This window comes from Cervus elaphus, chromosome 14 (genome assembly GCF_910594005.1).
Source record: "Cervus elaphus chromosome 14, mCerEla1.1, whole genome shotgun sequence".
Taxonomy (NCBI): domain Eukaryota; kingdom Metazoa; phylum Chordata; class Mammalia; order Artiodactyla; family Cervidae; genus Cervus; species Cervus elaphus.
This window is the reverse complement of record NC_057828.1, coordinates 74,317,721-74,345,632: the sequence shown is the minus strand read 5'-3', so window position 1 is coordinate 74,345,632 and position 27,912 is coordinate 74,317,721. Positions and strand designations below refer to the sequence as shown.

Here is a 27,912-nt window from a genome sequence, read left to right as displayed (position 1 = left end):
GGGTCTACAAACATATACAGAATTATTATATTTAAATTCATATGGAACAGGACTTACATTTTTAAGTTAACACTTTTGAAGTCAGAAGATGAAATACAGCTTAAGTTTTACAACTTAAGAAAACATATGAGACATAAACAGAGATGATAGTAAAAGTACAATCATCTGTTCTTGACACAATACATGGAAGCTGTCAGAAAGCTCTATCTTCTTAATTTGACCGTCCAAATCATTCAAGTATGGATGATTCAGTGCCATTTTGCCAGAAATTCATTTGGCAGGATCATAGACTAACATTTTCAAGAGCAGATCCAAGCCATTTGCATCCAAGTTTTTGACATGGAAAGCTAAACTTCCTGGTTTACATTTGGAAAATGTATTTTCATAGTCTGTGAAGATTCCACTTCTGGCCACGCTTCATTGTTGGAAGTGCCCAAAGCTCTGAAAATTATGAAGAGTTGATCAGCTATCAACTGGAGTTGAGTAGCAAGCTGACCCCAGCCATACTTCCAGAGATCTTTTCCAGAGTGTTACTACCTCATGCATAATACTGTAATGGGTGTTCCAAAAACTCTGGCAAGGCCGAAATCTGCTGGTTTAATTGTTCGGTTACCATCCATCAGTAGATTTTGAGGTTTAAGTCCTGTATAGAACTCTTCTCGAGTGACAAAATACTATCCCTTGTAGGATTTGGTACAAATAACTCTGAACAAGTGAAGAATCCGTGAACTGACCAGGAGGGATAGAATCCAAATATTTCTTGAGATCTGTGGAAAGGAATGCAAAGATGAGACATAACTGGAATCCTGCATAAGCACGTCTTGAAGACTGACTGTATTTGGATGACGAGGTTCTTTTAGTAAGAGATATTTCCTGAATTGCAGGACTAGGAACCCCTTCCTCTTCCCTTTTCTAGTCTGATTCTCTTCATGGTTATCACTTGATTGGTAGCTTTGTGTCTACCCTTAGGCACAACTCCATAGGTACCTTCTCCAACTTTCTCTGTTTTGGTGTAGTCTTCCGAAGTTAATCTGTGGATATGTTTGATCCCAGCTTATTATCCTGCAGGGAGAGCATCAGCAGCTACCATGTTAACGTCGCTTTCCCTTGATATGTGGTGTTTAAAACAGTGAGACTAGTTAAGATCACCCAGGAAGTGAGCTTAGGTAGAAGAGAGAAGACCAAATACAAGGTTAACCTGAACATAGGTTTACATGTAAGCATTAAAGAGATGTTTATGTTGTGGTTTTTGAACGTGAATAGTTTATTGTCTTAATGAATTTATTATCTTTGAAATTCCAATTTTAAAACACACACTTAATGGTTGTCTTATGTTCTGCCAGGGATAGTTGTTTGATTTTTCCACTGATTTTCTCAACTGAAAGCATCATGCAGAAATAAATGTTCTCAGTCAGTTTTAATTTAGTGGTTCTTTCAGAGGTTGGGGTTTTGACAATTGGAGAGTAGACAAGGTAACAAGCTATAGTTGATGTACTAAGTGAATTAGGTACTAAGGTTGAATTTCCCCTTAAAGTGTTCTATTACAAAGGAACTTGTGTTAGTTTCTGTTAGATCCACTTTTTAAAGTGAATTTGCAGCAGGTCTAAATTCAAGCAAAATTATGATATGTAACATTTGTCTTAATTACCTCTTTTCACTGAAAGTTAAAGCTCTGATTTTAAATCATAGTAGTGCTTCTTTTGTGGTTAATAAGATCATACTCTTAGCCCTTCCATCCTTCACACCCATCCTACTCCCACAGTCGAAGGCACTCAGCCCTTTTAGCTGTTTTCTGCTCACCTTCATATTCTAAATTAAGTTTCTCTATTTCTTGCTTTTGAAAATATTTAAACATCTGTTGTTTTCCTCCTGTTGTAGGTAAAGGTTTAGTTCTGGTAGGTTAGTGTATTGGTTGGGTGTAAAGTTCTAGAATCAAGATGCCTGGTTTCTAATAATACTGTCTTTCTGCCACTTATTAACTGTTTGACCTTAGGTGGGTTACTGAACCCTCATACATCTCAATGACAGGGAAGCCTCGTGTGCTGCAGTCCATGGGGTTGCAAAGAGTTGGCCGTGACTTAGCCACTGAACAACAACATGTATCTCACTGTCTTCATCTGTGGAATGGGATAACAGTATTGTGTTCCTCATGTGTTGTTGTTGGACACGACTGAAGCGATTCAGCAGCAGCAGTCCATAAATAATTCAATGATTTAAATCATTATTGAAAGTAATAAAATATTATTTCATCCTCCCCATGCATTTTTCCGCATCCCATTTTCCCTGTATAGTTGTATTTACATTTTAAGAGTTGACATTTTTCGATCAAGGCTTATTATTGGGCTTCCCTGGTATCTCAGTTGGTAAATACCAAACCTGCAATGCAGGAGACCCCAGTTTGATGCCTGGGTCAGGAAGATCCACTGGAGAAAGGAAAGGCCGCCTATTCCAGTATTCGGGGCTAGAGAATTCCAGGGACTTTCTAATCCATGGGGTCGCAAAGAGTCATACACGACTGAGTGACTTTCACTTGGCGCTAATGTTTGCAGTAAAGGCTTGTTATACAATAATTATGTTTAGAATTTCACCTCTCTTCTTAAAACATCCCTTTACTGTCCACTTTTCAGGCACCCACCTCAATGCTTCATTAACCAGAGCTCAGAGTCCTTGCTGACCCGTCATTCACAGTTTACCTCTGCCACTCCTTCTCCCTCAGTGTTGACACATACCTCCTCTTACCGTATGTCATTAGTTAATGTTTTTCTGCTTCCTTAGGAAACAGCCTTTTGTATTATTTAAGGTGTTGGTATGTCAGGCAAATCCCAAAGAGATAATGACTTGAACAGGATGCGGGTTTCTTTCTCACCTGTCTGAGTCAGGTGTATCGGTGTGATTGCTCCATCACAGTCTTGAGCAGCGATTCAGGGATCCGGGCTCCAGCTTGGGTGTGCTTTTGGAGGTTGCAGGTTCATCTGCATCCAGCAGGGGGTGTGGGAGAGGGAAGGGGAAGGGAGGATTCTGCCTAGGAGGTGATGATGGGCTAGGCCTAGAAGCCTAGAAGCAATGCATATTCCCTCAGATGCATACCCCTTGTCCATAATTCAGTCATGGCTACAACTAATCTCAAAGAAGGCTGGGAAATGTTCATGAAACAATGAGCCCAAGAAGTACGGTGAGCCCCATTCTCCCACTTATCAGTGATTCCACCCTAATGTAATATGCCTACTTTTTCCTTGTCTTACATGTTCTATGTTAATGGTGATCATCTGCATAAATTCCCCCCAGATGTAGACGTGTAATTTAAAAATGTGACATCAGTGAGCGAATTTCAGGCTGAGTAGAAGAGGATATTGAAATGGAAAGACATAGTAAGGGTATTTTGTGTTTTGTGTTGGCAGGGAAGGGATTCCGAATCGTCTGATTTTGTGATTCTTCTGTCTTTGCAAGTGAGTGTTAGTTGCCCAGTCTTGGTCATGTCCGACTCTTTGGGAACCCAGGGACTGTAACCCGTCAGGTTCGCCTGTCTGTGGGGAATCTCCAGGCAAGAATACTGGAGTGGGTAGTCTTTCCCTTCTCCAGGGGATCTTCTTGACCCAGGGATCAATCGCAGGCCTCTTGCATTGGAGGCAGACTCTTCACCGTCTGAGCCACCAGGGAAGTTCAAGACTGTATCCCATTTTGTTTCTTTTCCTCACCTCCACCAAATTACCAAAGAACCTTCTCCCTTTTTGCCTTTTCCTTCTCCAGAAACTAAGCTACAGAGACACCCACCCACCCATTTAAATCATGCTTGTTCCTTCAGCTCACATGTACTTTGAGATTCCTTCTCTGTGCTCTATCTAAATCTATTGTTTTTTCTTTTTTTTACTGTTTTCAGATTTAGGGTGGGCTTTTCTTTCTGACATTAGTTTTAGGTCACTTTTTTTTTTTTTTTAATCTTCTCCCTTCTGTCTTCTCAGCACTTTGTCTTTGTTTAAGACAAAGCCTTTCAGTGGGATTGGAGTAGGTGAGAATGTGAGAGATTGTGCCCTAAAATCTGTTAAGTTTTGTCTTTTTTACTAACAGTTATTTTGAGATTTCAGTATTCTCTGTATTCAAGTTATTCTGAGGACATGGTTTTTTATGTAGATTTAATTTTTACTTCTAGTTTTTACAATTTGGAGAGGAAAATTTGGGAGGCATGGAGCTAGGCAACTTCCGTTTTTTGCAGATACAAGTGTCTGTGGTCTTTGAGCAAAAATTTTAATACTAGTCAGACTTCTAGATATTCTTTTTTTCATTCTTTTCTTTCTTTCTCTCTCCTTTTTTTCTCTTTAGCACTGTTTGGGACTTTGGGGGGAAATAATATTTTTTAAAGTTTAAAGTCTTAACCTTTTAAATTTTGGTCATAGTTATTAATCTGGCTGAAATTAATTTTTTGGAAATTTTTTATATTTCCAAATGTAAAATTAAGAACCTAATTTCGGGTTTTCTTTACACAGTTTACCAGGCATTTCAAATATTTCACACTGTTCCATTATCAACACTTAGCTATTCCTTTTCTTCACTGGTTATTAGAACTTTGTGATTCTTACCTATTAGGGCAAATTCTTTTTCTTTTTCAGTAGTGTCATGATTATTGCTGGGCCTTTGATTTTCTTTTTGTTTAAATTTTAGAATCAATCTGTCCAGTTTCTTAAAAAGCCCTTTTTGAAATTTTAATGAGTTATGTTAAATCTTTGCATCCATATTGAGTTAATGTCTTTATTGTAATTAAACCTTCTGTTCTTGAACATAGTGTATCTTTGCATTTTTTTAATGCCTTTCAATAAAGTTTTAAAAATTTCTCTATAAAAATTCTGCATAATTTTTGTTAGATTTGTGCTAAGAAATCTAATATTTTTATTGCTATAAGGAACAGGAAATCTGATAGTGTAAATGCAATTAATTTTTATATTGATTTTATATCCAATCTTATTGCTAAACTGTTAATATTTCTACAGATATTTTTGGTTTTCTATATAGACATTTATATCACCTGCAAATAATGATAGTTTTATTTACTCCTTTTCAGTCTTTGGCAGCTTCTGAGGAAAAAAAACAAAATAGAATTGTATAAGGATTCTCTATTGTCCTCTTCCAAATGCTTGACTAAGAATGATCTTAAATAGTAACAAGTGTTGGTGAGGATGTGGAGAAATTGGAATCTTCATGTATTGCTGGTAAGAATGTAAAATGGTGCAACCACTTTAGAAAACAGTTTGAAAATTCTTGAAAAAGTTAAAAATATATAGTTAATTTTTTAAAATCATGGATTTGAGCTGTATGGGCTCACTTACATGCAGATTTTTTCAATAAATACGCAGTCAATACCTCATTTATGGGTTCTGTGTGTGTGGGTTCAGCAAGTTTCAGATGATGAGCTTAATGCTTGATCAGTGGTTGTTTGGATCCGTGGATGCAGAATCATGGTCATAGTAGGCCCACTGTGGACGTTCGCATCCTTGGATTTGGTATTCACAGCAGGTCCTGAAACCAATGCCCGGTGGATACTGAGGGACAACTGTAGTTACTAGATGACCTAGCAATTCCAGTTCCAGGTATATTCAATAGAATTGAAAATGCATGTTAATATAAAACTTGTACATAAATGTTCATAGCAGCATTTTTCATAATCACCAAAACAACAGAAACAACCCCCAAATATACATCAGCCAATTGATGGAGTAAGCAAAATTGCTATATCCATACAATGGAATATTATTCACACACAAAAAGGAATGAAACATTGATGTAAGCCACAACATGGACACATCTTGAAAACATTATGCTAAGTGAATCGTGTAGGCTTTTTGTGTCTGGCTTCTTAGCCAGTAAGTTGGTATATGCATGTTATTAATATTATTTTAATGAAGGAGTAGGGACAGCCCTTGAAACTTGCAGACTCTTAACAATGGGTCAGATGTGTTCTGTATATATGAATGTGGGAGGTATGCCCTGAGTTTCTGTCACTCATTTTTTTAGTGGTTTGACATTCAGCATTTTGAATATATGAGAGCTACTAATGACTTGGCTCAACGTGAATCTTCCACAATGTTTTAGTAATTCATTTAAATGATGGGATATTTATAAAGGAAACACTTGGTTGATCTCTGAATAAGGGAGTGGCTCCTAGTTGGAAAATTTTGAGCACTAATTTTTGGATGTAGTCATATGAAGAGATCTGTGTTCAGTTTCCATGCAAATTCAGTAAAAATCATTTTTACATATTGTTAAATCAACACTCAAATTCTAAAAATTATAATTTTTTGTGACTATTTCTATTTCTTTGTTGTGACTAAACAGTGTGTTGTAAATAATGTGCTTCTTTTCCTAGCATGTAATTTAGTTTGAATTTATCTTTTAAAAAATCTAGAGTTGTAATATAGTTCTCCTGTTTATACTATTTTCTTATTTTATGGCTCTTGGCTCGCTGTCTTTCCCTTTCATATAGCTCAGTGACTTCTAGGCAGTGCTAATAAGAGGTATTCTTGAGTTGAGGGGACCAGTAGATTTTTGTAGCTACTGTGTTAGAGTACATTTTAAGGTGTTCTTTTTTTTTCCTGACTCAAGAATTTTTAATTAGATTGTGAATTTATAGAGCCTTGATGGTAACAAAGAATAGGGCTTTTGCTACTATAATTAAAATGACATTTTCATTTACAATTTAATGGAAGGTGGAAATCATGGAGCTGTATTTTCTTTGATTCATTCCCAGCTTCCTTGAACTTCTTAATGAGAGGTTTATGTGCACCCAGAGGGAAAAGAGCCTATCACATTGACTCATGCTTGCTATTTTTAGTTTTAAATTCCAAATTGAGGCTGCTGTAAGTTAATATCGATATTTAGTGAGTAAGGCAGCCCCTCCACAGTTGAAGGGGGAGGTTGAAGTTCAGGACTTACGGGGAAAGAATTTATTGTGAAGGTCACAGTGTTCTGAGAATCGAGTCCTTGTTATAAAAATGGAGAGCACACTCGGGATGTAGACTGTGTGTGCCTCACCAGGTCCTTTCTGTCTGAAAGTACCGTTTCTCTCTTATCCTTTTATTTATTTTCCTGTAGCCTGAATTAGTTGGAGTTTTGTGAGTATACAGCTAAGGTGTTTTGCTGAATGACTTCTAGGGACCGACTTCATGAAGTTAAAGCCTCTTTCCGTTTTTCTTAAACCCATATGTGTTATTCAGCTGTGTTACACACTCTTTAATAACTGACCCTGAAAAGGGAAAGGAAGTTCATTTATTGGTACCAGGACAGAAGAACCAGAATGTTTTTAACTGCCCAGCCTGTGGTCCAAGGGGCGAGGTCTAGGCCTACTCCAGCTCAGGATCGATGCCTCACTGATTTAAAGCTGAGATGTCCAGGGCTCCTTTTTAATCCTCAGAGAAGATGATTAGAGATGAATTCTTGATGTCATTCTGAAAATTGATGTCAAATATACCAACCGCTACAGCCCTTTTCAGTGATAAGCGTCCGAACATTTTACAGAATGCTGCCTGCGTTATCAATTTAGTTTTGGTTTCTCTCTCCTAAGATGTTTTTCCATTAGAAGCAGAGCAGGGGAAAAGGGAGATTTTTGTTGTTGTTGTTCCTCTTATGGGTCTGTTTCATCCTAAGACTCAGGTGAAAGAATGGGATATATTGGCTTAAGTACTTTTTTATTTATATGAGTTTCTATATAAAGAGATATGTATGGCTGGGTTGTTTTGAACAATAAATTTGATTTCTTAGTTATTTATACTGCCTTATGACCATTTTCAAGAAGAGAGAAAATACCTACAGAGGACAGTTTTCTGTGCATCAACTGAAATATGATTCATCTTTTCTACCTTTTAACCCCCAAAGTTAGATAACCACAAACAAACCTTTGAGAAATTTGTCCTCAAAGTGAGTCAGACAGATGGTGACTGTGGCTTACGTTTGGAGATGATTTCTCTGAAGAATTCATAGTTTAACTCAGTGAATCTCTAATTACTGTAAAATGCAGGCATCTTTAAACACTTAAGTCTTGAATCCACTTGCAGCTTTTTCAGTGTGAAGGACTCAGCTTTGATTAACCAGTTATTTGAATACTAATTATTGAATAATTCATCCTTGCTAATTTGATATACTTCTGTTATTATATACTAAATTTGTGTGTGTGTGTGTGTGTGTGTGTGTATGTGGGTCAGTTTCTGTATTTAGATTTTTTTTTCTTTTCTTTTCATTGATTTGTCTTTTCTAGAACCAGTGTGGATTGCCTTGGGTAATATGGACAATATTCTTCTGGTCCCTGAGCATAGTATATCTTTCTGTTTGTGTCATTTTCAGTTTCCTTCATCAGTATCATATACTTTATAGTTTTCTGAGTAGTTTATGCCTCTTGGTTTGATTTCTTGCCAGGTATTTTATTCTTTATGATGCAATTGTAAATGAGGTTTGATTCTTAGATCCAGTTTCTGACAGTTGTTAGTGTACATGCATTAGGTGCCCATAGATCTGTAATGGTTATTTTATGTATTTTCTTTTGAAACAATGATGAGGGAAATGAGTTATAAACCCAAAATGCAGTAACTGGCTTTATTATTTATCTGTGTAGTTCCATTTACCCTGTATTGTTCAGTCTCATGGCTTCTAGTATTGTCCACTGTTTCTTCGTTTCAGCCTGAAGGACTTCCTTAGTATTTATTGTAGGACAGTTAGTTCCACTAGTAACATGCTCCATCAACTTTTATTTGTCTAGAAATGTCTTACTTTTTTATTCTTTCTTAAAAGATAATTTTGCTGTGTGTAAAATTCTTGGTTCACAGACTTTCTTTTTTTCCTTTCAGGACTTTAAATATGTTATCCTACTGCCCTCTGCCCTCCATGGTTTCTGATTTAAAAAAAAAAAAAGTTTTATATGTAATGAGCTGTTTGTTTCTTCCTTTTTTCAAGACTTTGTTCGTGTGGGGCACTTTGCATTTATAGTGCTTGGAATTTCTTGACCTTCTTGGATGTTTACATTTATTTCAACAAATTTAGGGTGTTTGTGGCCATTATCTCTTCAAATATTTTTCTGTCCCTCTCTCTTCTCCTTATGGGACTCCTATGGTACATATATTTGTATGCTTGATAATATTCCCTAGGTCCTTTGGGCTTTGTTAATTTTTCTTCATTATTTTTCTGCTTCTCAAACTGAATACTTCCAGTTGTCTTATATCTCAGTCATCTTCATCATCAGAATTCTTGCTTGTTTCTTTTGATCAATGTGTATATATTGACCCTCTATTTGTTAAACCATTACTCTCTGAATTTCCTTTAGTTCTTCTTGTTTCTTTTAACTCACTGAGCATATTTAATACAGTTGATTTCTAATTTTTTACTAGCAGTTTTAATGTCTGGGTTTCTTAGAGATAGTTTTGAAATGTCAAAATATATATACATATGTGTGTGTGTGTGTGTGTGTGTGTGTGTATATATATTTTTTTTTATGTGAATGGGACATACTTTCCTGTTTCCTTGCTTTGTGATTCTTTGTTGGGAAGTGGGTATTTTGAATGCCATAATGTGGCATGAAAATCAGATTCTCCTGCTTATCAGGGATTGCTGACTTTTGCCTGTTGGGTGCTGCAGTTAGACTTTATTTGAAAAGTCTTTGTCCTTTCTTATGTGTGGTCACTGAATTTCCTTTTGCATTATATCTGTGGTCAGCCATGACCTCATAGAGGTTTTCTTAAATGTCTGGATCCAAAATACTGAGCAAAACAAAGTTCTACCTGTCTAAATTTTTCAGTAGTTCCTGCCAGGGATGTCAGTGTAGTCTGAGGGAGCCAAAACAAAGGCAAACATCTGTGTTGGTCCTTTAGGGAATAGCTAGAATAACCAAAATGTGCAGCCCCAAATTTTCATAAGACAGAGTGCTTACTGCCAACCCCCCCAGCACCAGCCGGCTGCTCCAGGACATAAGCTGCCTTCCCCACCCAGGCAGGGCCAAGGATGAAGGGTTATGATTGGCTCGTACAATGCTGCTCTGCTGCCAAATTTCAGCAACCTCTTCTTCATCAGGTATGTCTCAGTTGCTGTAAGTGTCTGATTAGGTTGCAGAATTCAGAAATAGTTGACTTAAAAAGAAATTTTAAGTCTCATTGGGATATAATTGAGATACAGCACTGTATAAGTTTATGGTGTACAACATAATGATTCAGCTTTACATACATCATGAGATGATTATCTCAATAAGTTTAGTGAGTATCTATTATCTAATGTAGGTATAGAAGTAAAGAAATAGAAAACAAAATTTTTTTGTTGAAGAATAGTTGGTTCTGATACTTTTTCCCAGTGTAATAGTTGTTTCAGTGCAGAAACCAATCCTTGAAGCTTTCTACTCCATTTTCCGTGATATTACTCTCGATTATCTTTTTAAAAAATTAATAAGATGAAACCTGTCTTTACCCATGCATTTGCCATTTCTAATGCCTTGTATTCCTTTCTGATACATCTCTGTTTCCATGTGGTATCATTTTCTTTTTGCTTAAAGGACTTTAACATTTCTCAAGTAGGTTTGCTAGTGATGAATTCTTTTCGCTTTTGAACGTCTCGCAGTTTAAAAACAATTTATTATTGTTATTTTACCTTTGTTTTTCAAAGATATTTTCACTGGTGAAGAATTCTAGGTTACTCACCTTTCCCCTTCTTTCAATGCTATAATGATGGTGCCCCACTTTTTCTAGCTTGAATTTGTTTCTAACAAATAATTTGTTGTTAACCTTATCTTTTTTCCTTTCTACATAATGTGTAATTTTTTTCTGGTTGCTTTTAAGATCTTAATAACTGTTTTTAAATAATTTGAATATGATATTCCTTTTTGTACCTTTCTTCATATTTTTTGTACTTGGGTTCAGTTAGCTTCTATAGTTTGTCATTTTCATTTAATTTGTAAAAATTTTGAGCTTTATTTTTTCAAATGTTTTCTTAATTCTCCCTTCTCTGGCCCCCTTTTTTTGGACCCTAATTACGAATATATTTTTGCACTTTAAGCTGTCTCACAGTTTACAGCCTTTCTGTTCATTTTAAAGAATTTTTTTTTTCTTTGCTTTATTCAGTTACTTTCTATTATGTCTTCAAGTTGGCTAATGTTTTATTTTTCAATATTTAATCTACTGTTAATCTTTTTACCTCTGATATTATAGTATTCATCTTTAGAAGGTTGATTTAGGTTTTTAAAAACATATTATCAATGGTTCTTAATACTTTCTGTCTTTTTGCTAACTTTTTGAACCCATGGGACACATTATAATAACTGTTAGTATTTGTGTCCAGTATTTCTCTTTAAGCATCTTTCCTGCAAGAATTGTCATTGCATAACTAATTGGCTGTAAGGCAGTTTTGCCATAAAGATAAAATAACTGGTTGGCCGTTTGGTTTCATTTCTCTATTAACGCCATGCACCCATTTTTATATTATATAAATCTTAGCCCTCATAATAGTCTATACAGTGACCAGTAGGTATGGTGATCTTAAAACAGTGAATGATAACAAACTATATATATTGAGTTGATAGAAAATATGGTGATAAAACATACTAGAAATGTGAAATAAGAGAGGGTAGACCCAGATTGCATATTATGCTAGGAAATAATGTATCAGTTTGCAGATCCTTTGGTGATCTGAACCTGCAGCAATGAACCCACGTTTCCCTTAGAAGTTTGCAGTGTCTATGAACAGACATGAGACAGTATAAGAGGAGCAAGCTACAGTGTGGATGGCCTTCGCGGAAATTCAAAGCTCAGTTTACAGATATGCATCCTAGTATTTGGAAACTGTTACTTCTCTTAATATAGAAAGAAATTTCATTGAAAAGGCAAAAGAATAATGCCAACGAGGAGATGAATTAATAAGAGGAAAAAAACATATAAAATTCTGTGAATGAGAGACTTTGAGGATAGTGCTTGTTACAACTCATAAAATCAGTTATTTGTACAGCTTTGTTTGACTTTACACACATTTTAAATATATTCCACATTTTTATATTTTGTTACAGTTTCTTTTAATATATTCACTTCTTAATGTTTCATGATGTACTTTTAAATGTCCCTCTTTTTTATTATTAATCTTTTACAGCAAAATTACCTTATGATCAACTAGGTATGTGATGAATCATGGCTGATATGTAGCAAAGATGCTTATGGTGAAATTACCTGGAACCATATATCATGGTCTGCTAATTCTATCATTCTGAGTCAATTTTGATTGTGTTTTTTTTTTAATTTTCACCTCCTCTTCTTTGCATACCTAATAATTTTTTATTCAATGCTAGATATTGTGCAGTTTTCCTTGTTGCGTGTTGGCTATTTTGTTTATTTTTTTGAATTTTGTTATGAATTAGACTGTTACTTGGAAACAGCTTGTTTGTTTTGGTCTTCTTTTAAATATTATTTAGTGAGATCATACCTGCATTTACTGTAGAGTTTAATTTTTCCTCACCTTTGGGCAAGATATTCTAGAACTCTAATCAGTGCCCCGTAGGTTTGGTGTTTCATTTTGGATCTTGAAAATAGACCCTATTTCTGTGCTGTGTGATATTTGACGACTTTTGTCTTTAATCCTTTTGGAGGAGTCTTTTCCCAGCCTCTGGTGGTTTTCTCACAGGAGTGTCTTGAGCAGTACTCAGCTGTATTCTCACTTACAGGTGACTCAGCGTGGCTCTCTGGAGTTCCTTCTGCACAGCTTTCGTGCTGGCTCAGACGGTAAAGAATCTGCCTGCAATGTGGGAGACCTGGGTTCGATCCTTGGGTTGGGAAGATCCCCAGGAGAAGGGAATGGCAACCCACTCCAGTGTTCTTGCCTGGAGAACCCCATGGACAGAGGAGCCTGGTGGGCTTCAGTCCATGGGGTCGCGAAGAATCGGACACGACTGGGCGACTCACCCTTTCTGTTCTCTGGTGCTCAGCTGGGCAAACTCTGGCCTCCTTGGCCTCCTTTTATTCCCGCGTTCATCTCCTCGGCTCAGGGAGACCACTGGGCTCTGCTTGGCTTCCCTTTCTCTTGGCTGCAGCCTGGAAACTTCCTCCAGGCAGTGAGCTTGGAAAATAATAATTATCACTATTTTCCTTTCTCCATGGTCACTGCGCTTCCCTGCCTGTGTCCAGTGTCTTTCATATATTTTGTCTCATGTTTCAGCGTTTTCAGGTAGTAGGGTCAATCTTATCCTTGTTACTCTATCTTAATTGGAATTGGAAAAAGCAGTGAGCAGAATAGGACAGTTTTTGTGTGTCTGAATAATAGATAAAAAGATATGGAGCAGAGGGTATCAGGGTAGAGACTAGGAAGCTACACTTTAAATTGATAGAAATTTAGAGAGCCCTAGATTAGAGAATAAAATATGATGAAATTTGGTTAAGAACAGTAGACAGAAATTATTGTGAAGAATTTGGAACTGGACAGTGTAAGGTTTATGAAAGAAAAGAAGTAGAAAAAAATTAAGGTAGAAAATTAGTCTTATCTTCTATTTGTCTTAAGGGAAGACATTCTCTAGCCATTTGACATTTAACTTTTGAATAGTTGTCTTAGAACATTCCAGTTTGATTTCTGAATGGACTTATTTTTTTTAAATTGTCATGTTGCAGAAAGGGTGATACTGATGTAATTGTTTAATTATTTTTCTTAGTTTGAAAACTTAAAATTTAATAATGACAAAAGATAACATGTATGATATTTACTTAAAAGATAAATATGTTTTATAATACTTTCTAAACACATGGGGAAGATTACAGTTATATTAACTAGTAGATATGTGGTGCCATCTAATGGCTGATATGAAGATCTGTTTGGTAAATAATGCTTAAGTTTGTTTTCTGCTGTATCAATTTTAGCACTGAACTCTCTGGTGCTTTTAAAGTCAAAGATGCAGTTTTAATTTAAATGCTAAGGTATATGTATAATTTCAGTTTATAGTATCTTTAAAATTCTACCACATCAGTGTGATTTGTCATCACATGTACAAGCATATTTATGCAATTTGCATATTTTATAATATATCCATATAAAACCAATTTTAATAAGCATGCCAAGTTTGCACATCTTTCCATCTGCTGTCTTCTTTAGTTCTTGCCCCCTTTCCCTGGTCCCAGTATGTGCTTAGAAATTATTGCCTTGTGGAAGTTCACTATTATTGTAACACAATTCATTCTTCTTCCCTTCCTGTCTCATTACATTTTATAAAATATATCCAGCATGTGAGAATAATAGAGGAGACTGGCGATTTTTAAGTGGTTCTCCGAATTCTTAGAGGTTCTGTGTAGTCTCTAGGGGCTGGCATGGAGGTGGCAGAGGTTGAAAAATTTGCATTTGAAGGCTCTGGAAGTTCGAAGAAGACTGTTCAACTCTATTTAGCCCAGTTTTTCCTAAATGTATTTTATGACAGAACCTTTGCCATTCTTTTCTTGCAAATAACACATATTAAAATCCTGTTATCTTGTGCTCTTTAGATCAGATTTTAGAAATTGTTCTGTATTGCCTTTATAAGAATAAAAGGATCCTGTGTGTGGGGGGGGGTGTGTATTATATGTATATTATATATATATAATTTCATTATATATAGTTTCAATATACATTTATATAATGAAATACAGTAGCTTTTATCCTGGTCATCTAATCTAATAACATTTGTTCATTATCAGTAGTTTAGAAAATATAGAGAATTGTTTAGAAAATATATAGCACATAATTCTACCCTGCACAATAACAATTAATATTTCAATAATTATCATATAATTTTTTAATTTAAATATATACATAGTTTAAACAAGATAGGTATCACTCTATGGATTATGCCCAGAATTTTTCTAACCTAATGTAACATTGAATATTTTTCTACATTAGCAACCATTTTTCAATTTATTTTCTTACTGTTTATCTAATTTTTAATGATAATATAGTGTTCCATTGTATGGGAATACTACTATTTATTAACCAATCTCCTATTTCTGGATTTTTTAAATGTACAAATTTATGTTATTACAAATAATATTTTTGAATAGAAACATTTATAGTGTTTTCAGTAGCTTTGATTATTTCCTTAGAAAAAAGTAATTTTTACATTGACACAAAATTCCTGGAAATAGATTATCAGTGTCAAAGAATATCCTGATTTTTAAGGTATTTTTAAAAGTTTATAGCTGATTTCATTAATAATAATCACATACAAGATTATTTCCTCATTTCTTTGTTTAAAAAGCTTTGTCAAATTGGTATGTTGCTTTATCCTCCCTTTCTCTGTTTTACCATGAGTACGGATATTTTTCATGTTATTTTTTTTCCTGTTGTCTTTAATGAAAAATCCATGTGTCTAAATTGAACTTTTAGTATTAGATCCCTTCCATAGCCTGCTATGCAGTTTTTTTGAGTAGCCTTCCTTTTATTTTTGTAGCTACCAAGACTGCTGAATTAGTTTGTCCCAGATGGACTAGTCATCTAGGCATTTGATTTAAGAATAGAAAACAGCATTACTTGATAGATTATATTTAACTTTATGAAAGAAAATCCTACAGTAGGAGCAGTGTGGTTTGAAATAACACAGTGACCAAAGTATTCCACAGTGACGTGTACGCCTCAGTCTTCAGAGTAGGTGGGAAATTTAGGCACAAAAGATTTAATTTTAGGGATTGTTCACAAAGAAATTCCTTGGTAAGACAAGGGTGGCTTAACCAGACCCAAAGGAGAATTTAGTTCTAGTTCTCTTAATTTTCTTTTGTTGCCCTTGCATAGATCAACTGGATTACATTCACCAGTGACTTCTGGAATATACACAAAGAGTCTTAGGATATTTTTCAATTTAATGATAATTTACAGTTATTTGGTGAATGTCTATTTGAAATTGCTCTCGTAGGTTTCAGTTCAGTTCAGTTCAGTCACTCAGTCGTGTCCGACTCTTTGTGACCCCATGAATCGCAGCACGCCAGGCCTCCCTGTCCATCACCAACTCCTGGAGTTTACTCAAATTCATGTCCATCGAGTCAGTGATGCCATCCAGCCATCTCATCCTCTGTCATCTCCTTCTCTTCCTGCCCCCAACCCCTCCCAGCATCAGGGTCTTTTAGTTTATTAAAAATATCAAGTGTGTGTTAAGAGTGGTAACTTCTCTCTCTCTCTTCTTTTGCCATATCTTAATTTTTGCTGTCCTCTTCATTGTATAATTTTGAATTTTGATTATAGTATTTTTGATGCATAGAATTTTTATATTTGTATGTAGGAAAAAAGTATTAATCATTTTTATTTATGGGTTTTTGTTTTGCTTTTGTAGATTTTATCCAAAATCGAAATTCAAAAAAATAAATAAATAAAATACATTTAAAAAAATAAAATCAAAATTCATTTAAACTTAAACATTTTTTCAAATAGCTAATATGTATGTGAAATCCCTGTATCTATACCCAGAGATGACAACATTGCTAATTGAATAACCTCTGAATCTATTTTTTCTTCACTGATTTGAGATAACTTTCTTTATCATATTCTGGCTCACTCTGTATACAAATATACTCAACTTTTTATATGGTTTCATTATTCTGTCTATTCTTATGTTAATCTTGGTAATTATTTTAATATCTGGTTTAGTGAAATCTCATTATGCATCTCTTTAAACATTTTCTCTCTAAACCGTCCCATAAATTCTTAACCAAAAAAACCCCTCTTATATTAATAAATACATCTTCATAATGACCTAAATGAATATCCTTAATGCCTAGCAATCACTACTCTATTTTTTAACTCTATGATTTTGTAATTTTAATATGCTATATAAGTAGAGTTATATAATATGTGACCTTTTGAGACTGGATTTTTTCGCTTAGCATAATGCCCTTGAATTCCACCCAAGTTGTTGCATGTATCAGTAGTTTGCTGCTTTTTATTGCTGAGAGTATTTCATGGTGTCAGTGTACCACCATCTGTTTAAATATTCACTTGTTGAAGGACAGTCGTGTGCTTTCCACTGGGGGGGTATTACACATAAAACTGTTACAAAATTTTGTGTACAGGTTTTTGTATGGCTGTTGTGAGAGTTAATTTTATGTGTCATCTTGGCCAGGGTATAGTGCTGTTTGGTCAAGCATCAGTCTAAATGTTTCTCTGATGTATTTTTTAGATATGACTGACCTTTAAGCCAGTAATTTTTTGAGCAAAGCATATTACCCTACATAATACAGATAAGCTTCATCTAATCAGTTGAAGGCCTTCAAAGGAAAGGCTGAGATTCAGCGGAAAAGGAAGGGTTTCTGTCTATAGATGGCAAGACTACATCATCAACTCTTCCCTGGGTCTTCAGCCTGCTGCCCTGTTCTTAATGTTTCATATTTGCCAGCCCTGACAGTCATACGGCCCAGTTTCTCAAAATAAATCTTTCCCCCTCCCCTTCTTCCCTCCCACCCTCTCTCCTCTTTGTTCTGTTTCTCTGGAGAACCCTAATACAGATTTTGTTACTGAGAGTACTTTTAAAGGAAGAGTATCTTAAGAATGCATTTTCCAAATTTGTTCTGGGATTTCTCCAACTGGTCCCTTGATCTGATTTGATTTAAAGGTGCTGATTCTGTTCTGAGTGGTAAGGAGCGTACTGGTTGTCCACGGCCTGGTGTGGCAATAGTGATAGGCACAACATCAGCAGTGGGTACTCCTAATCAAATACTTTTTAAGAGATGAGATTGTGGGTGACCATGTATTTTGACACCTGGTAACATTTTTTCAGAATAACAAGTTTCATGAACATGGCCAGGGAGAAAAAGGTGAACATAGGGACTTGAATTCCCAGCTCATAAATCACCTGAAAATTTCTCTGTCTTCCCCTAAAGAGAGCCTTATCTCTTGTAGTTCAGAGAACTGAGACGGCTGGAAATGAAATCCAAAGTCTCTTCCTCAGAATGGCTAAATTACAACGCAAACCGGATCCCCAGCTTTGTAGGATGTCTGCTGTTGAAATGAGGGTGTTGACTGGGGGGGGGATGGCTTCCTGAACGTTGGAATGGTGACACATGGGAAGAGCCTGATGAGTTTGGAGTTAGCGTGACATGCCCAAGGAAGCTGCAATGCCCTCCTCTGAGACAGATGCTTTGTGACACACTCCTGATTCTCCTTAAAGCCCTCCTCCACCATCCCTCTGTCTTTCTGGACCTGAGTGGACTGGAGTCTTAGCTGCCTTGGACATGAAGTGCAAAGAGTGACTCCTGAGGAGTTGTTCCATAATCCAGAAGAACTGCTTGATTTTTTTTCCAATTTATGTAGACAGAAACCTGGGAAATGTGTCTGGGAATGACTGTTAAGGGTGTGGCATAGTGGCAGATTAGCAGTTCCCAACCTTTTTTGGTGCCAGTGGCTGGTTTCATGGTAGACAATTTTTCCACAGACTGGAGGCAGGGGGATGGTTTGGGATGATTCAAGTGCATTACATTTATTGTGCACTGTACTTCTGTATTATTGCATTGTGATATATAATGAAATAATTATATGACTCACCATAATGTGCAATTAGTAGCAGCCCTGAGCAAAATTTTCCTGCAGCTGGACAATCCCACTTGGGGGTGATAGGAGACAGCGACATTCCAAGTGTGTTGCTTATGTTCAGTCTATAATCTCGTTTTGGTTGCTGTCGCTGCAGAAAACCCTGCTTCACAAAGATAGGATGTTGGTCATGGAAGCAGATTTTTCAGTGCTTTTGTGGCCATCTCAAGATAGTCTTCCTTGGCTTGAATCCTGAAATTACAGAGATTTAAGGTTGTCTCAGACATACTTTTAAGACCACCATCATTTGCAATCTCAAGCAGTTGATCCTCTTCTAGCAGTCATTCAGTTCACCTGGCTTATTAATAAGTGTTCTCAGATCCATTCCTTCCCAGTTTGGGGATCTTTTGTGGCTGGGAAGTAATGCTCAAACTCTTTTGAAAGCTGAGATAAGTGATCATGCACCAGTTGGGAGAAAGAAGGCCCTGGCTCAGTCCCTTTCAAAATCTCTGCAACGTTTGAAACATATCAAAAATCCCAGTGTTCACTTGTTGCCACCATGATTCCTGGAAAAGGAAATGGCAACCCACTCCAGTTTGTTTGTCTGAAAAGTCTCATGGACAGAGGAGCCTGGCAAGTTACAATCCAAAGGGTCACAGAGAGTCCAACATGACCGAGCACCTAAACACACATAGAGATACTAAAAAATAAACAAAAACAGTGCTTTAGTTAAGGTAATTATTTTATACTTAAAAAAGTTTTTATGCTTATTTTGTAGATGTTTGGAAATGTAGCTGTGCTGAGGTATACAAAGTATTTGCCTTTAAAAATTTAAATATCTTCCCTACCTATGGTTATGTCTGTGTTCTGTATTCTGTGTTTGTAAACAGTATGTTGGTTCAGATAATGAGATCTGAGTTAAAAAAAATCTTTTGTTTGAATCTTGATTCTGCCACTTAACATCTCTGTGAATTTTAAATTATTCAATCCATCAAGTTTCAGTTTCCTTTTCTTCAAGGGTAGCGTTATAGAATGTGAATGGAAATATTACCTGTAAAATATGGCATAGGAAGCCTTGAATTAGTGGTTTTTCTTTTTTTTTTTTCCCCTTTTCATGCCACAGGGCATGCAAGAACTCAGTTACCTGATAAGGGATGGAACCCAAGCCCCCTGCATCAGAAGTGTGCAGACCTAATCACTGGGCCACCACAGAATTCCCTGAATTAGTGTTAGTTTTATCGTAATTATTGATTAGACTTACTAAAGGTGTGTATAATTTATTTTAATTCTCCACCCCCACCAAATGTAAGAAAAAATTCTTAAATTCTTGTATTGTTTTTAATTTTAAGTAATTGATGCTTTTATCTCTATTATTTCTACTGCTTTCTTTAGGGCTATTTTATGCCTTCTTTTTAAAACTTCTTTAATTGAATGTTTCATCCTTTTAAGATTTAAAAAACACAGCATTTAAGACCGAATTACACTTTCATTAGCTGCCAAGTACTATCAAGATATTTGTGAAAATACAAGAGATGGAATATCAGACTCATTTTCACTGGAACTCAAGGAGACTAGAAATTGAACATTGTTTTGAATATGAGATAACCTAACTGCTTTAATAAGAATCCGATGGCATAATAGAAGGCTTAGTTTTCACTTGTTAAAAACTTTACACTGCTGATATTTATCTTGCATGTATTATGACATTATTTTACATTTTTGCCTAGCACATTTCATTAAGCCAAAATTTTCATTAACCTTTATCAGCGTTTGGCTCCTAGTGGGATCATAACTTGCCATTATCTATGTTGAACTTCATTTTGTTTTGATGTATTATTTCTTTAGTATTTTGAGATTCCTCATGTATCTTTCTTTTAATGAATTAGCCACCATCCCCAACATAACGTTCCTAACATCATCTACAAAATTAATGAACAATATTTTCAGTTCCTTCATTCAGTTTATTGCTAAAGGTATGAAATAACAGTTTATAGAGTTATTTTCCTTAAGCTGATTTAAAGTGAAAGTCGCTCAGTTGTGTCCAACTCTTTGTGACCCCCATGAACTGTATCCTGCCAGGCTCCTTTGTCCATGGAATTCTCCAGGCCAGAATACTGGAGTGGGTAGCTGTTCCCTTTTCCCAGGTATCTTCCCAACCCAGGGATCAAACCAGGTCTCCTGCATTGCAGGCAGATTCTTTATTTTATTTTAAATTAATTAATTTATTTTAATTGGAGGCTAATTACTTTACAATATTGTAGTGGTTTTTACCATACATGGACATGAATCAGCCACGGGCACACATGTGTTCCCCATCCAGAACCCCCCTCTCTCCTCCCTCTCCATCCCATCCCCCAGGGTCATCCCAGTGCACCAGCCATGAAAACCCTGTCTCGTGCATCGGACCTGGACCAGCAATCCACTTCATATATGATAATATACATACTTCAATGCTACCCTCTCAAATCATCCCACCCTCGCCTTCTCCCACAGAGCCCAAAAGTCTGTTCTTTACATCTGTGTCTCTTTGCTGTCTCGCACATAGGGGTCATCATTACCATCTTTCTGAATTCCATATATATGCATTAGTATACTGTATTGGTGTTTGACTTACTTCACTTTGTATAATAGGCTCTGGTTTCATCCACCTCATTAGAACTGATTCAAATGAATTCTTTTTAATGGCTGAGTAAGATTCCATTGTGTATATGTACCACAGCTTTCTTATCCATTCGTCTGCTGATGGACATCTAGGTTGCCTCCATGTCCTGGCTATTGTAAACAGTACTGTGATGAACATTGGGGTACACTTGTCTCTTTCAGATCGGTGTGTGTGCCCAGCAGTGGGACTGCTGGGTCATATGGCAGTTCTGTTTCCAGTCTGAGCCACCAGGGAAGCCCTTAAGCTGAGACCAAGTCATTGAGTTTTAGATGTAATCTTCCATCCTTTTGAGTAGATTTGTTCTTCCTGTCTTTGTCCATATCTATATCTCAACACTCAGTCATGTCCGCAGTTCCCTGGTCTTAGGTTGCTGGGCCAGAAAAAGAGAATATTCAGTTAGGGAGTGACTTACATGTTCTCTTTTGACAGTAGATCGAGTCTCCAATGAGGGCAGTTGTGATGAACCAGAGAGGTTGGCACAAGGCAAAAAAGCAAAGCTGGCTCTAATATTAGCACTTGCCTGAGAGATGGCCTGAGTGGTATGACCTGCCCTGAAGCCTAGTCACTTACTTTCTAGACTTTCCGATTTTCATCTAGAACCTAGATTCTGTCTGTAAGTTTGTAGATTAAATTAAAATTTTCATTTTAGAGGAAACTGTGAGATTTTCCCAAGAATGCTAGACATGGTATGTGTTTTTTTGTCTACATAACTAGTCATTCTTTAACAGAAAGAAATCAACAACTCATACTGAAATAAAGATTATTTAGAGACATAAAGATTATTTAGTGTCACATGTTTTTCTGGATAATTAAAAGTTGGTATTTTGATAACTTGTATTAATCTTTTCTAGTGTCACTGCCATGGTTGTCCTTAAAAAATAATAGCATTTGGCATTTTAACCCACAGACTATATTTCATTTACCTGAATATCAATGGGATTGTCATAGAAGAAAGATCACTTGTCAAAGCATGTGAATGGCTTGCTAGCTTGTATATGTGTTCACGAAATCCTTAAGTAGTTTATATTTTGCCAGAAGATTGTGATATCCTGCCGTGGATTGGAAGTTCCTCTCATTGGAAATAGGAGCATTAATGGATCAAGTACAAGAAAAGTATTTTAAAAATTAATATAGGACCTTATATATGTGTTGCTGCATTTACTAGTTTAGGTATTTGAGACAGCCTGAAAGGTAGGCTCCAAAAAGTACCTCTTTCTTCTAGTCTGTTAGCTGAGGCATCTAGTATGTCTCGTTATCACTGTTTTTTAGCTTGGATTGCTGAAATTGCGAAATGTGTTTTACTAGTCCACTTGCATCCTTATTTCTATACCAGAGTGAACTTATCACATGGTACTCAGTAATGTCTGGTTCTTCGCGACCCCATGGACTGAAACCTGCCAGACTCTTCTGTCCATGGAATTTTCTAGGCAAGAATACTGGAATGAGTGGCCATGTTTCTTCTCCAGAGGATCTTCCTGACCCAGGGATTGAACCCACATCTCGTGTATCTCCCGTATTGGCAGGTGGACTCTTTACTACCTGCACCACCTGGGAAGCCTCTTAGAGGCCCCATTGATTTCAGGATAAAGTTCAGATTGCTCAACAATCTTTACGGAGTCTTTCATGATTTTGGCCTTGCTCTCTATCCAGCTTTATCTCTACACACTTTATAGTTTTTATTCTATTCTCTTAAAATGTATTTCTCTCTTTTCTGTATGAGGGTTTTTTTTAAACCATAAGTACTCCTTTTTTCTCTTTGCTTTGTCTCTTCTTCTTTCTTGTTCTAGAATCTTTATATCTTCATATTTTAGTTTAGGAGTCATTTCCTCCAGGAAGTCTCTATCTCCCAAGTCAAGGTTAGGTGCCCCTATAGTGCTTACATTGTTAAGTCTCTGGGTTCAGGAGCCACATTTGTCTTATTCGGGCTTTCATTCCTATTGCTTACTGACTGAAACTAGTCCCTACTTTAATGATTTGAAGATTGGATCCACAGCCTCTAAGGACCAAGACTTAAAACTCCTGTCTGTGGCATCTGCTCCAACACAAGGTTTCATTTATGCAAGATGAGTCAGTTCTGGAGATTGAACGCATAGCAGTGTGACTGAAATTATTGATACTGTGTTGTATACCTGGCAAGAGATCATAATGTGTTCTCACCACAAATACCCCCAAAAGATGATGACTGTCTGAGGTGATGGATGTATCAATTAGCTCGTTTGTGGTGAATATTCATAGTTGTACCTTAAATATATACACTTTTCAGTTGTCAACTGTGCCTCAGTAAAGTTGGAAAAAATATAATATGAAAAAATTTAAAGAAGAGAACTAGTTGACATAATATTAAAATATAGGAGGAAGTTCTTAGATGTGAAAGAAACTGGTTTGTATTTATCAGAATTTAATGGTTTAGAATTAAAATCTGAAATAAGCATATCTGAAACTATTTGACGTGAGTTTGGCTTTAACTAGAAGGATTTTCCTGCAGTTGGCGTTGTGTTGAAGTTTCAGAATCTTGTCAATGAAGATCTTACAGAAAAGGAAGGGCAAATAATCATTGAAGAAGTAAAAGGAGAAGTGACCTTATCTGTTGTCCATACCATTTGAGATTCAGATAACTTTGGAGGAATTCATACACATTGAATAGAGAAAAAATTTGAAGCAGGTTAACTCTTCTTTATTGTTTAAAAGAATGTGTATGCTTTGCTGTTGGGTGATTTACCAGGAAAAAAGTTTTTCATTGGAATTATAATTTTGAAGCCTCAGTCAAGACTGCCCTTGAAGAAGCAAGTCTGCTCTTTCAGACATAGAGCTTGATTTATTATTAACAAGTATTTGCTTTAAATATATTATCCTAAGTGTAGTAACTATACAGTGGAAGTGAGAAATAGATTTAAGGGACTGGATCTGATAGAGTGCCTGGACTGAGCAACTGAACTGAACTGAAGTGTAGTAAGTAGCCCAAGTATTAAGTGTAAAGCCTAAGTATTATTATTATTAAGCCTAAGCATTAAATGTAAAGTTTAAATATGTATTTGGTGTTCCATAATTCATAAATGTTTGTTTTCTTTTTTCAGTTTTTAAAAAAATTTAGTATTTTTTGCTGTTTCGGTATTTGAATGAAATTTCAATTTACTGCATGTTACTTAGAGGAAATACAGATTTAATTTACTGATGGTTTGACGTTTGAAGCAAGTTGGGTAGCGTCTGTTTTATCAGCCTTGCCAGGTGACTGTCTCCCGGAGGGGAGTTTTGTTTGCTCCTAGTCAGTCTCCCACGTTCTTGCCATCACTGCCTTCCCCCTGTTGTCCCTTTAAATTACTCAGCAGCCAGATACGTCACGTGTGAGTACATGTTTTTTTAGTGATTCTTTTTAAATAAATTCTAGAGTTATAGATGCGTATTATTCCTTTCTTTGATTTATATGTCATTCTTTCAGTTTTTCATCATTTACCTTATAATATAAAACTTTCACAGAAGTTTTTATTTGTGGGAGTCACTGAGATGTTACAGAAGGAAATTTAAGCAAAACATCAAATTAATCTTTTATCTCCCTACATTGCTTCTTGGATCTCTGATAGGTGATCTGTTTTATGTCTAAACCAGAGAAAAATCAATGGAGGAGTTTTTCTGATTAAAATCTGGGAAAACGTTTAGGGATTATTAAATAGGGAGCAATGTTCTTTTTAAAATGGAAGTCGACTTCTTACATAGTTCACATTTTGTTCAAGAGATAGAATTGCATCTATTAGATGAATTATTTAAGTCTCCATGACAGTGTTGTTAGAGGACTAGTGTTTCTTGCCCAGCAGCACAAATCAGCAATAAAGACCTTATGATGCAAACTGTAAGTTGTTTCTCTTTATTCTTATTTTTAAAAGAATTACTGTATAGGAATCATAAGTACTTGTTTATTTTGTATGTATTTGAAATATAATGGGCAAGATAGTTTTATAATATTTATTTTGTAACTAAAAATTAATATATCTTGATACAGATTAGAAGATAATATTTTTATATAAATAAATTTATATTGAAAGTGTTAATTTAATAAATAAATATCTCCCTTATAATTATATTTCAGTACATCTTTGTATTTTTGGCAGAAAGTGGTATTTTTTTTAGTTTACCTTTTGTAAGTATATATATATATATATTCTTTTCTAAATGTAGATAACTACAAAGCCAGTTCCATATACATAGCATAAATAATTATTAATCTTGGACAAGCTAAACTTTTCGTATTTTCTGGTGAGATACTATGTACCTTGTTCCCTTTTTGACTTTGCAGTGTAGTCTTTAGATACTTCATATAGAGACCATATAGCTCACAGACACCTTCCTTATATTTCTATTGAGCATTACTAATGCCTGTCAGGCTTATTATTGTAATAATTTTGATTTTTTATTTAATTTAAATTTTGATCTTATTAGCTTTCAAAAGTATCTTGAATAGAAAATACTATGATTCCAGTTTTATAATTTGTATATTTGAGAAAGCTGAAATCAGTTCCTATATTTTTAACATATATATACAAAGCTAAGCCATGAAATGTTTTTTCATAATGTATGTACCAACCTATGTTATTTGATCACGTGGCTTTCCCTTATTTTTATATTTCAGGTTGGCATTTAAGGAAGCTGTAGTATTACTTGGTGTTTTAAGACCGTGGACTCTGGAGTCAAAGTATCTGGGTTCAAATCCATGTTCTGTCATTTCCTAGATTTGTGACTTTAGTCAAACTTATTACTCTCCGAACTTCAGTTTTCTAATCTAAAGACTAAGATAATATGTAGTACTTATTATCACAAAATTGTTTTGAGCATTACATTTAAAAGGAAAGATTATAATAGTGCCTGGCAAATAGAAAGCAGTAGGGATTAGTGTTTAACATTTTGGGGGCAGGAATCAGTGTGCCTGTATTCATATCAAGATTTCATCTCACTGAATAATAATTTTAAGATCTTGAAAATTCTACTTATTCTTACTGAGCCTCAGTTCCTGTACCTGAAAAATTAGGTTGTAGTGAGGATTCAGTTTGATAATGCTTGTAATGCATTTTCTAAAGCAGCCTGCAGCAAATACTAAGCACTCTTTAAATGTCTGATATTATTAATTTTGTTTTTGGTTGGTCTTGGTTTTATTGTTTAATTAAATTTGATTCAGCAAATTTAGTTCTTTAAATGTGTAATATTAACTTACTAACTTTAATTAACTGTGTGCTGTTAGAGACTTTGAAGATTCTCCATTAAGAGGTAATATACATTTAAAATAGCATTTACTTGCCTGTAGCAAATGACCTAGAATGTTTGGAGAGAGTAGATTTATCTATAGATAAATTAATCATAATCTTAGAAATATTTCTGTGGCTTTTTAAGCAGATTCATAGTATAAGAATTTAGGAATAAATTCCATCAGATACTAAAAAATATGTTTTGTATTAGTGAGGTTTGAGTTCGTGTAATTTTATTTAACTTTTCTGATGGTGTATCATATTCATATCTCAGGGTGATTTCAATGTATTGTTCCATCTCTGTTTTATGGACAAATGGGATTATCAAATAATAATTAAATATTATCTTAATCCTGACATGAGGGTGAAAAAGTAAAAGTCTAAAGTTTTTTAATATTTTCTGTCAGAAAATGTTATTTCTTTTCTACAATTATATTACTATTTTAAAATTTTAAATACAAAATGTTTTTCCATGAATGTAGAGAATGGGTGTTTAGCCAAGCAGTGGATTAAAAGAGAGTTACATAGTATATTTGCCTTGTAAGTATAAGGCACCTTTCACCATTTTCTAGTGAGGAAAGATTGTGTTTTTATTTTGTCCAAATTAATGGTGTGTATTTATCTGAAAATTTGTGAAGTAAGAGATTTTCCGTTAAAGCATAGTGCCTGTCATTTGCCAGTGCGGTTTATATTTAGTCAGTGATGTCTTTCACATGCAACAGATGAGCAGAAGGAAAACTCCCAACTCTTTGTAACGAACCCGACCTTCATCAGAGCAGTATCATGTTTCTCTCTATACTGGACATCCACACAGCAGTGGTCTGCAGACATGCTCACGTAACATGTCAAAACCTAAACCTGCTACCTGCCTCTCTTCTTCCACTGGTTTCTCGGCTCCCATGCTCTAAACCATTTGCCTTTACGTTCGTATTTTTTCATTTTTTTTTTTTTAATGGTGTTACCATTCACCCAGGCTTCCCAGGTAGCTCAGATGGTAAAGAATCAACCTACAATGCAGGAGACCCTGGTTCAGTTCCTGGGTCGGGAAGATCCCCTGGAGAAGGGATAGGCTTCCCACTCCAGTATCCTTGGGCTTCTCTGGTGGCTCAGATGGGAAAGAATCCGCCTGCAATATGGGAGACCTGGGTTCAATCCCTGGGTTGGGAAGATCCCCTGGGGGAGGGCATGGCAACCCACTCCAGCATTCTTGCCTGGAGAATCCCATGGACAGCGGAGCCTGGCGGGCTACAGTCTATGGGGTCACAAAGAGTCGGACACGACTGAGCAATTAAGCGCAGCACAGCACCATTCACGCATTCGCTCAAGCTAGAAACTTTAGAATTACCTTCTGCTTCTCTTTATCCTCATTCTCTCCATTAATTGACGGGATTGTTATCAATTTTCTCTGAACAACTTCACCCCTCTTCTCTGCCATCACTGCCACCACTTCGTCCTCATATTTTGCCACCACCCACTCCCTACTCTTTGCCATGTTTTCTGATTGTTTTAGGGAATGTAGTTCTACAAGTACAGAGTCTGTAGGATGGTGTTCAG

General features: G+C 35.7%; 1 protein-coding gene and 1 pseudogene across 1 annotated transcript in view; one reads left to right on the top strand and one right to left on the bottom strand.

Moving 5' to 3' along the window:
• The window catches only part of SYT14 (synaptotagmin 14), a 194,013-nt gene that overhangs the window by 21,246 nt on the left and 144,855 nt on the right, over positions 1-27,912 (top strand). The gene's annotated exons all lie outside the window — the stretch shown is intronic.
• LOC122708025 lies at positions 115-27,850 on the bottom strand (annotated as a pseudogene).